Genomic DNA, 11,896 nt, shown 5'->3' with positions numbered 1-11,896 from the left:
TTACTTCAAGTTCGAGCAAGCACTCACTCGATCGTAAAGCATAAGGGCTATACTAGTTCGGTTTCAATCAAATTGTCTAAACCTCGGACCCTAGAATACAACTTCATAATTTTATAAGGCAGAAAGAAAAAAAGTTTTTATATATATACATGTCAAAAATCATTTACAAAGGCAACATGGCCTGATCAAAATTCTCTACAAAAGACCGAAATGGTCTTAAAAGAAACACAAAAAATACTAAAGGACATAGTCTTCTTCGGGAAAAATATCTTCTCCCTCGAGGCTTTCTCTTCTTTCAGATCCGCTCATACTCCCAAAATCATCATCATCAGGAAAGGCCAACACTTTGGCTTCAGCTTCGAGCTCCTTAGCATTCTCGATCTCGGCTGTAAGATCGAAGCCACGTGCATGGATCTACTCGAGAGTCTCCGTTCGAGACTAGCATTTAGCATGCTCGGCAACCCAGTTTTCTCGAGCCTGAGCAGCTTCATCAACCTCCTTTGCTCGAACCTGAGCAGCTTCAGCGTCAGACCGATAGACGGCTACCATTGCATTAGCATTAGCCGTGACCGTTTCGACCTACGATTTGGCCGCTGCAAGTTCTGTGGCCATCCTCTCTCGATCAGAAGTTGCTGAACTCAACCGAGATTAGAACTCCTCAATTTTCTTGGCTTGCACCAAGGCTTTCTCTTTCAAGCTTCTGAGTTGGGTCTCAGCCAAGGCCAGTTGAGCTCGGGTAGCTTCCTTTTCTAAGGCAAGGCGGTCTATGTTCTTCTTCCACGCCTCAGCCTCCGCTTTTACTACGTACACTTCCCCACGAAGCTGCCCGATCACATTGATCTTTCGCTGGACTTGTGGGACCGAACAATTAGCCACCACGCCCGAGTCAGTGTCATTAACTTCAAAGATTCTTTTTACCTGCTCGGCTAGATCAGCTTGTTCTTTCTAAGATGCTTCTAGCTCAGCCCGAAGTCCTTTTGCTTCCCCTTCTTTCTGCTCACTGAGAAACTTGAAGGTATCTCTCTCCTTAGTAAGCCCTTGGTTTTCGTCTTTGTACCGGCTCAGATCCCCTCGGGATCAGAAGAAAGCCTCGTGATGAAGCACAAATGCCTACAAAAATAGAAAGAAGGAATTATACAATTGGAGAAAAGTACAAATATGAAAATTGATAAAGAAAATATAAACTTACCCAGTTCAGGGCCTGTTGGGCTTTGTTGAAAAGACAAGGCATTCCCACCTCATCCATCTAGGCTTGGTATTCTTCCGTGACCAAACATCGGAGGTAGCTAGCCACCCATACGGGGGAAGCAAGAACTCGGGCATCCTCCGGGATGGTGATAACGATTGTTCTCTTACGTCCGTGATCGACACTAGGGGCCGAAAATCGATTAGTCAGTTTAAAACTCAAGGAAGCCTTGCCTTAGATCTTCTTCAGAGCATCCAAGTCATTCAGACCGGGGACATTTTCTACCCCAACAAAATAACCACGGAAAGGATTTTCCTCTTCGTGGGCTCCCTCCCCGTGACAAGTCTCCACGGCCTGAGCTTTGCGTATCATCAACTCAGAAAATAAAGGAAACGAGGGGGAATCCCCGATCTCTACTACCGTAAGTGGGTCTTTTGGGGCACCGCCTCCGTCTTGGGGAGCCTCAAGCCCGGTTTCTGCACCGGCATCCACCGCCTCTTCAACGGCCTCTTCGCCCCGAGATAAAATATCTTCGGTTTCTCTCGGCTCGGGGACTTGGGCCGAAGTCTCCTCCTCGACCTCATCAAGCCTAGACAGAGCAGTATCAATTCCCACCGGTTCCGAAGATCTTCGAATCTCGGTGCTAGCTCGCGCACGGGCCACCAGCCTGGAATCATCTTCTTTCTCTTCTTCTTCTTCTTCTTCTTCTTCTTCTTCTTCTTCTTCTTCTTCTTCTTCTTAGTCTTTGGACTGACTCCATAGTAGGCAGGATTGTGTTCCCCTTGGGTTTACAAGCTGTTCTCTTCTTGGATTTTTGACCCTTGGAGTTTGAGGCCCTTTTCCTCTTATTCTCCTTCATCGGTTTTGAAATAGGTGGTAAAACTTCTTCATCACTGGGCGGGGGTCTCATGGTCGCGTCCTTTCCGAGACATGCAAAAGGAGAAAGTAAGTAAACTCATGTTTGGACAAATGCTTGAATGATAGGCAAATCGATAAGTCAGGAAGAAGGCTTACCATGAGAACGAGCCTCCCACCGGCCCTTTGACAAATCACTCCATGCGCACTTGGCGTATGTTGACATCGAAACCAGGCTCCTAACCCAGTTCTAGAGGTGGGGAACTGCACCCGGCATCCAAGCAACGGTTGCATCGAGAAAAATGCTGATAAGAAGGGATGAAGAAGTAAAAATAACAAACAGAAATTAAAGACGGAATCATACTTACGCTTCATATTCCACTTCTTAGGAAATGGCATGCTCTCAGCCGGGATTAGGTCCATCATTTTCTCCCGAAAGAACCGGACCATCCAACTTCGATCTTTGTCATCATTTATACGCGAGATGAGCACCTTGATGGACCGACGTTAAAGCTTTATCAACCCACCTCGATAGAGTCGACGGCTATATAATCTTATGAGGTGGTCAAGGGTGAAAGCAAGCCCGTCGATTTTGCTTACGAAGAAACGGAGCAGTATCACGACCCTCTAGAAAGAGGGGTGAATTTAGCCGAGGGTCACCTGGTATTTCTTGCAGAAATATACGATGATCGGATCGAGAGGACCCAACGTGAAAGGATAAGTGTAAAAACACTCAGGAACACTTCCACGTGGGTGGTGATCGCTTCTTCTGGTGCCGGTATCCCAACCTCTTTGTTTCCCCAGTTGCAATCTTTCTTCACCTCGCCGAGGAGGCTTTTGGGTATCGAGCATATATATCTCGATATCGGCTCGTATCGACCAGGAACTAATGAGGTTTTCTCGACCCTAAAGTCAGAATCTATGACACACCCCCCGGGAATAAATTCTTTAAGGCATGGCTCCACCATTAGTTTCTCGCCGGTCGGCCGAGATGAGGAAGAAGCCTCTTTCTGCGGAACAGTTTTAGATGTTTTGGCCATTTAGGTTTTATGGGCAAAGAAGAATGGAGACTGAAGTATTTGGTATTTTAGGAAGAACAAGCAAAGAAACTCAAAAAATTGAAGATATGAAGCTTTGAAGAAAGCAAAGAACTATAGAGATTGGAATGAAGAAGATTTGAAAGTAAAGTTTGAAATAATGAAGAATGGGGCTATTTATCGTTTTCACAACGACAATTCAAAACTGGTAGTGGTCGACCGTCGACTGACGTGTATTAAATACCTGGAAAACTCTACCGACGAGACATTTCTGTCACTTCTACTACTTATGTCATGACGATTACGTCATGATCAAAGACTCAAATCGCTTCTTCTGGTGCCTGTATCCCAACCTCTTTGTTTCCCTAGTTACAATCTTTCTTCACCTCGCCGATGAGGCTTTTGGGTATCGAGCATATATATCTCGATATCGGCTCATATCGACCAGGAACTGATGAGGTTTTCTCGACCCTAAAGTCGGAATCTATGACACACCCCCCGGGAATAAATTCTTCAAGGCGTGGCTCCACCACTGGTTTCTCGCCATCCGGCCGAGATGAGGAAGAAGCCTCTTTCTGTGAAACAGTTTTAGATGTTTTGGCCATTTAGTTTTTGTGGGCAAAGAAGAATGGAGACTGAAGTATTTGGTATTTTAGGAAGAACAAGCAAAGAAACTCAAAAAATTGAAGATATGAAGCTTTGAAGAAAGCAAAGAACTATGGAGATTGGAATTAAGAAGATTTGAAAGTAAAGTTTGAAATAATGAAGAAGGGGGCTATTTATCGTTTTCACAACGACAATTCAAACGACTGACGTGTATTAAATACCTGGAAAACTGTACCGACGAGACGTTTCTGTCACTTCTACTACTTATGTCATGACAATTACGTCATGATCGAAGACTCAAATCATTTCTTGTCATTACTCTCCAAACAATGAGGGGACTATCTGTATACGGTCAAAATCGTACTTACCCGATTTTATATGATTAATCGAGACCGGGGTGGCAGACCGAGGTTTAATCCCAAGTTATATTGGATCATTGCGTGAATAAATATTGCCTAGATCGTGATTCAGGGATCGATCGAGATCGAGATCAGCTAAGGTCTAGACCGAGAAGGATAGGGATCTAGAGAGATCGAAGGAAGACTACTAAGTCGAATAACAGAAAGCCGAGGAATCCGTGACCGGGCGAGGATTGTGGCGGAGATCTCGACATATATCAAGTCAAGACCGGTTGATTAGCCAATCAGAAGATTTCCTTATGTATTTAGAATTGTACCATATGTAGAACTCCTCTAGTATATAAAGAGGGGTTCCAATCATTTTGTAGAGGGGGATTCATGCATAACAAAGCAATATATTATGTTTTCTCTCTTAAGCTCTCTTATTCAGTTGTTCAGTTCTTGCTTCTCAATAATATACTCAGTTGGTTCGAGGGCGACCTAGCTCGAGGGCCAAAGTTGCGCGTTACATTGGTTTGCTTCATTTTACAGTTAACTTCTAACTTCAATTCTTATATTTCTCAGTTTGTGCAAAGTGAAATCATATATCCTTAAAATCACTTATAAATTTAATTGTTATTCGATTTTCAGGGTAAACACAGTATAAATTGCTTACATAAGGATGTGTACAATTATGATCTTAAACTGTATCCAAAAGTATTAAGACAAGAAGTTCCCATATCCTGAATCATTTTTTCCAGAAACTTTTAAAACACATCACACTTGACTTAAAAAACAACATGTAACTGTTTGTCATTTAGATATTTTGTTTTGGGGGGGGGGGGATATTAGGGGTTCGAAGACGATAAGATATCATCCTAGTTGTTGGTTTTTTTTCTTCTAAAGGGTGTGAATGGGAAATGAAAGAGGCACTTCTTGGATTGCACCTCTTCATCTCACCCTTTTATTGTATATTAATTTAGAGGTTTGGCCTCATTTTTACACACATGAAAAAATCTAAAATCTTATCCCCTCTTTTCTACATTGTTGTATTATTTTCTAAATAAACATAAGTGTCAAGTATGATTTGCTCCGTTTGTTAAGTTCACTGAGGTTTTGTGATTTGTAGTGCCGCTATCACAAAATAGTTATTCTGTTCTATCTTGGGAGGAATTAATCCAAAATCTTGGGCAACAATGAGGGGATTAAATTCCTTAATAACACACAAGCAATTTGTGGGCTCGGAATTATTTATGTTTTGTTTATTGAAGCAACATTTCTTTGCTTCGCTGATTTTATGGTTTTGAATATAGGGTTACCAATACTACTCTCAACATAAACAATGCCGACCAGGGATCGACGTATGTTGCTTTTAGGACTCCGCCGACACCTTATGAGAAATCAAAGAGTTTGAGTTCCGGAAGGTGTATGGTCGCAAGGCTGAAACTTAAAGGAAGTGATGGAAGGGCACCACCAGGAGTAGATCCTGTGACTTAATTTACTCAAAACGGAAAAACTTACCAGGTCCAGGCATAGTAAGCATTGACCAACTGAGAACTCTTTCTTGATTCTATTATGATGGTGCATGGTCGTTCTTAGTTGATGGAGCAATTTGTCTAGTTAATTCCGTTAACGAACGAGACCTCAATCCGCTAACTAGCTATGCAGAGGTATCCCTTCGTGGCCAACTTCTTAGAGGGAGAGGGACTACGACCTTTTAGGCCACAGAAGTTTGAGGACTATTTTTTCAGTTATTTTTTGCTTAAAATAAAAAAACAAAATCAATTTTTATCGGTTTTAAAAATTAAGAACCAAAACCAAATGTGTATGTCGAATTTTTTCGAATTTGAATCAATTTTGCTTTGGTCAATTTTTCGATTTCCCATGAACACCCCTAAACTAATCTTCTTGATTTGGTGTTATTTGACTAAATTGGTGGTTAAGGATATTTTATTTATTCAGAGGATTTATTTTAAATTTGAGTTCACTTAGAGTAGATTTGGGGTGGTTTGATCGAAATTGGAATTGCAATTTCGAAGAACATTTTGTTGAACAAAACACATAAAAATATACCGATTGGGTAGATTTTGATGAATTGTTTAACAGATAGCCAAATGCAGATAACGCAAAGTCATGTCAATCTGGTAGAGCTTGGTGAACAATTGAACAAGCACAAAATCATGTCAACTGCTAGAGTTTGTAAATAATATAACTAATAGGTCGAACACACTTAACACAAAGTCATATCAATATGGTAGAGTTTGGTGAACAATTGAACATTCATAAAGTCATGCCAGCCGGATAGAGTTTGTGAACAATTAATAATATAGATAAAATAAATATAATAAAAGATTTTACCAGTCCGATAGAGAAAACCTGACAAGCAATAAGTATTTGTGAGACAGGAGGTCATTTTCTAAATACATTAAAAAAAATAGGGACAAATTTAATGATCAGCCCTATCAATCACTCATTCGAAATTGAGCAACTTTACACTCCATTGACACTTGGTTTAATATTACTCGCGTCGCTACAAAAAAGTTCGTTTTGTTCTTGGCCTTTTACGGAGTTCTAATCTAATGGTAATTTTAAATCATAGTCCAAAGTTGAATTGTAAATTTGAACTTTATTTTTAAATTATTGGACAAGTTGAGTCTATCCTTTTGGCGCTGGAACACCGCTAATGGCAACAAGTACGAAATAATTTGCGAATATGGATAGTATAGGAACTAATTTGAAGTATTTTCCTTTTCGAAATTTCTTCCATTCCAACAACAACAAACAATATTAGATTTTAACTAGTTAGAACTGTGGTACTAATGATAACGCACTAAAATACATTTAGCTTTTAATGAATCCAAATATGTTTTCCATTAGGATACACTTGAAATTTAACACATGATTAATTAAGGGCAGATTATTATGATAGTTATTAATCGTAATTAACCGAATATGATCAGGACTAAAATAAAATGTTTTCAATAGCTAAAGATCAAATACACTATTCTATTTTTGAATGATACCATGAATCCACTAAAACTTCTACATGTATAAGAACATGAAAGGGAAATAAGTGATGATAATCAATGAAGGCAAGGGAGAGAGAACTCGTTAAAATGTTATTTGTATGTTTAATGTATCACTGAACATACAGTGGTATACACATGACATACAAAATGCATACAATAATATAATTATATGCCGTTGTATGCAGCATCAATTTTGTATTTAAGTTGCATGCAACTAATATATTTTAGCCGATGATTGGTGGGTTTGAAATGAGAAACTTGACGTTATATACTGCTGGGTTTGTGTTGCTCATAAAACATGTTATAATTGAGGACCCTATTCATATTTGAGCAGAAGCACGTCTGCTATTGCACGTGAGAAAACTTTCTTCTTGTTTGGCTTTGTAGGCATGCTTTTCTTTTCATATGATCAAGCAATTCTAATAAAAGTTTTGTATCTAGCGTGCCTTTTCTTTGTAATGCATCTCATATTTGTGATCATCCGTCACAGCTATTTACAGTGGGGATTTTGTAAAGAGCTGTATTAGACAATTTTTTTATTCAGCTGTGCTTTTATTGATTTTATCTTCTATGCATTGAGTGAAATACAGTATGGGAAGTCGTTGTTACGACCCAAAATCCAACTAGTCGTGATTACACCTAACCCAACCCACTAGGTAAGTCAAATAACATTCAACACAACTTGAATGAGAATAATAGGAGTCAATGAATAAAAATAACTGAATTTTCATACAAAATCTCAAGGATTTGTAGTACAATTCTGAGCTTCTAAAACTTAGAATTTATAAAGCTGGTACAAAATAAATACACCATCTTTTCGAAATATACATAAACAGATTTACAATTCTAAAGCTACCAAAGACAAGTGACAGCTATAACCAGAACCCAGATACATCTTCAATGTCAGCTCCCGCTATACACAGTAACATCAACTCCAAGATCTGCACGCAAGGTGCAGAAGTGTAGTATAAGTACAACCGACCCCATGTACTCAATAAGTAACAAACCTGACCTAAGCTTGAAAGCAGTGACGAGCTTGGAAGAAGGTCAGTGACTAACACCAATAGCCAATAACACTCGTAATAATATAATGAGCAGAGCAAAGCTAAATAACTTAAGAGATATATGCTCAGCTCGTTCACAATTACGGAAAAGTAGGCATGCTATTCAAGTATAACAGTCAGATCTAAATTTTACCACTGAAAATCAACTAAACATGAGTTTATCAAAAGAACTGCATTCCTAATTCATAACACCAGCTAAGAATTTTCGTTTACCAATTAGCATGAGGAAAGTACATCTCTATGCCTACATGTCAATATACATGTCAAGTCATCAATTATCATATACCGTTTAGCATGAGGAATATACGTCTCTATGCCTACATGTCAGATATACATGTCAATCATCAAATGTCACATTGTGATGACCCAAAAAGTCATATTATATTTTAGAACTCGATTTTGCACTCTTAAGCTTTAAAAATCTCATTTTATCCTTCTCGATTTGCGTGCGCATTCCGGACGTATTTTCGAAAAGCTTTTATGTTGAAAATTTATGAAAATAAGAATTTTTGCCTTAAAAGTTAATTTTAGTTGACTTCGGTCAATATTTTTGGTAAATGGGCCCGGATCAGTATTTTGACGGCCTCAGTGGGTCCGTATCGAATTGTGGGACCTGGTCGTATGCCCGGAATCAAATTCGGAGGTCTCTAGAACGAGTTATGAATTTTTGATAAAAATTTAAAAGTCTAAAAATTAATTATTTTTAAGAATTGGTTGATATTTGGCCTTGTTGATACCGGGTTCGTATTTTGGGTTCGGAGCCCGATATAGGTCTAATATAATATTCATGACATATTTGTGAAATTTGGTGAGAAACGGAGTTGATTTGACGTGATTCGGACGTCCGGTTGTGGAAATATGAATTTTAAAGCTTTCTTGAAAATTTTATTTGATTTGGTGCTAAATTCATAGTTCTAGGTGTTATTTTGCTGATTTGATCGCGCGAGCAAGTTCGTATGATATTTTTAGACTTTTTTGCATGTTTGGTTTGGAGCCCCGAAGGCTCGGGTGAGTTTCGGATAGGCCACAGGATGTTTTGAACTTGGAAAAATCTGGTATTTTGCTGTAGCAGGTGTTCTGGCATGTCCTTCTTCGCGTTCGCGAAGGTACTCCCGCGAATGCGAAGAGTAAACTGATAAGGCCGGAATTTTCTTCATCGCGAACGCGAAGTGATGAGGGCGTTACCCTTCGCGAACGCAAACGCGTAGTGTTAGGCACTGGGGGGGGGGGAGTCAGTCTTTCCTTCATCGCGAACGCGAGCGATGTCTCGCGAACGCGAAGGCCAGGGGAGGGTAGCCTATGTGAACGCAAACACTGTCTTGCGAATGCGAAGGCTTGGCAGCCAATGCTCTTTGCGAACGCGACAGTGGCCTCGCGAACGCGATGCACACTGTCGCCCAGCACTTAAAACAGATTCCAACACGGGATTAAGCCATTTTTCTCACTTTTCACAAAACAAACGGGCTAGAGGCGATTTTCAAGATTTATTTTCTTCCCCAAAGTGTTGGTAAGTGATTCTAAATCATTTTCTTTCAATTACCCATTACATTTTATGAATTATCAACCTAAAATCTAGAGTTTTCATGGTAGAATTGGGGGTTAGGGTAGAAACTAGGAATTTCGGAAATTTGGGGATTTAAACCTTAATTTGAGGTCGGATTCCAAAACCCATTTACATATTCGGGCTCGGGGGGTGAATGGGTAAATGAATTTTGGCCCGAACCTCGGGTTTTGACCAAGCGGGTCCGGGATCGATTTTTCAACTTTTTGGAGGAAAATTTAAAAAATTTTATTTATGCAATGTAATTGATTCTTTTAGCAATATTTGAGATTATTGAGTCATTTTTGAATAGATATGAGTGGTTTGGAAGTGAATTCTAGAGGAAAAGCTGTGATTGAGTATTGAGTGTCCTTCGGAACGAGGTAAGTGTTGTGTCTAACTTTGACTTGAGGGAATTAGGAACCCCAGACTATTTGTTATGTGAAATTCATGTGAGCGGCGTATATGTGAGGTGACGAGTACTTATGCACCGCCAACTTACCTGTTTTCCCTGTTTTCTCCCATTTTTCTTATATTGTCTCTTTTCTATGCCTAATTGCTATGTGTTTATACTAGTGTTGTTAAATTGATCGTTCCTACCATGTTTACGGATTTTCTGGTGAAAATTAAAAATTTATTTCAAAGTTGAGATTGATATTGTGGAACCAAATGTTGAAGTAAGGCTTGTACTTGTTATTCTATCTCCATGTTATTATTTATGCATTGCATTATGGTAAGTAAGGAAGAGTGTTAATGCACGAAGGGTGATGCCGTGTCATAATGTGAGTGTTAATGTACGGAGGGTGATGCTATGCCATATTGTGAGTGTTAATGCACAAAAGGTGATATCGTGCCATGATATGAGAGTTAATGAAGGGTGATGACGTGCCGTTTCTATTGATTTTATGGTGAGATTGAGAGTAAAAGCACGAAGGGTGATGCTGTGCATTTTTCCTTTACTGTATTCGTGTTCCTGTTGATTCATAATATATTGGTTGTTCCAGTTATCATTATTTTGTAGTTCTTTATCTCGTATTTCCCCCAGCATGTTTCCCCCTCCCGATATCTCCTGTCTAATTCTTCATTACTGTTATTTATATATACATTGTTAAACTGCATAGGTTGATTTGTAGGTTCCTTGACTTAGCCTCGTCACTACTTCGTCGAGGTTAGGCTCGACACTTACCAGTACATGGGGTCGGTTGTACTGATACTGCACTCTGCACTTTCTGTGCATATTTTGGTACCGGCTCGGGTTTATTGAGATTTTAGTTGTTGGACCCGCTATCCAGAGACTCAAGGTAGATCTGTCGGTGTTCACAGACCTTGAAGTCCCCGTCTATCTTTTCTGTTTTACTGTTTCTTTCATTCTAACAGTTGTATTTCTCTCAGACTATTGCTTGTAGTGAATTCTAGAATGCTCGTGAATTGTGACTCCAGATCCGGGTGGTAGTAACTAAGGCAGTTTTTATATTATTCCGCACTTATTATATTTCATCTTAGATAATTATTGTTATTTATTGAATAAAAATAAGGAATTGGTTTAACGATTCTTTAACATTGGCTTGTCTAGCAAGTGAAATGTTAGGCGCCATCACGGTCCCGACGGTAGAAATTCCGGGTTATGACAAGTTGGTATCAGAGCTCTAGGTTGCCTAGGTCTCACGATTCACGAGCAGGCTTAGTAGAGTGTGGAGGATTGGTACAGAGTCATCTGTGCTTATCTTCTAGAGGCTATGAAGTTTAGGAACAAATTTCACTTTTATTTTCCTCTGTCGTGCAATGTTGTTTTCTCAATACTGATTGAACTCTTCTACTCTTGTTCTCTCGCAGATGGCGAGAACACGTACTGCTTCCTCAGCTGAGCAGCAGCCAGAGCCTCCAGTGGCAGCTCCTACGTGGGGCAGAGGTCGAGGCCGAGGCCGTGCCAGGGGCCGAGGTAGGGGCATGGCTCAGTCTAGAGTCCGAGCAGCAGCCCCAACAATGGAGCCTCAGATAGAGTTCGACGAGAAGGTTCCAGCCCAGACTATTCTGCCGGACCAACGCAGGTTCTGGAGGGGTTTATTGCCACCCCAGTACTTCAGGACGCTTTGGTCCGTTTGGTGGGCCTTATGGAGAGTGTGGCCCAGACTGGCACATTTCCCATGGCACCAGCAGTCTCTCAGACTAGAGGAGGAGCCCAGACTCCAACTACTCCCGCTCCGGAGCAGATAGCTCCCCAGTATCAGGCTCTAGCAGCTC

This window comes from Nicotiana tabacum, chromosome 15 (assembly GCF_000715075.1).
Source record: "Nicotiana tabacum cultivar K326 chromosome 15, ASM71507v2, whole genome shotgun sequence".
Classification (NCBI taxonomy): domain Eukaryota; kingdom Viridiplantae; phylum Streptophyta; class Magnoliopsida; order Solanales; family Solanaceae; genus Nicotiana; species Nicotiana tabacum.
Note: the sequence above shows the minus strand (reverse complement) of the source record.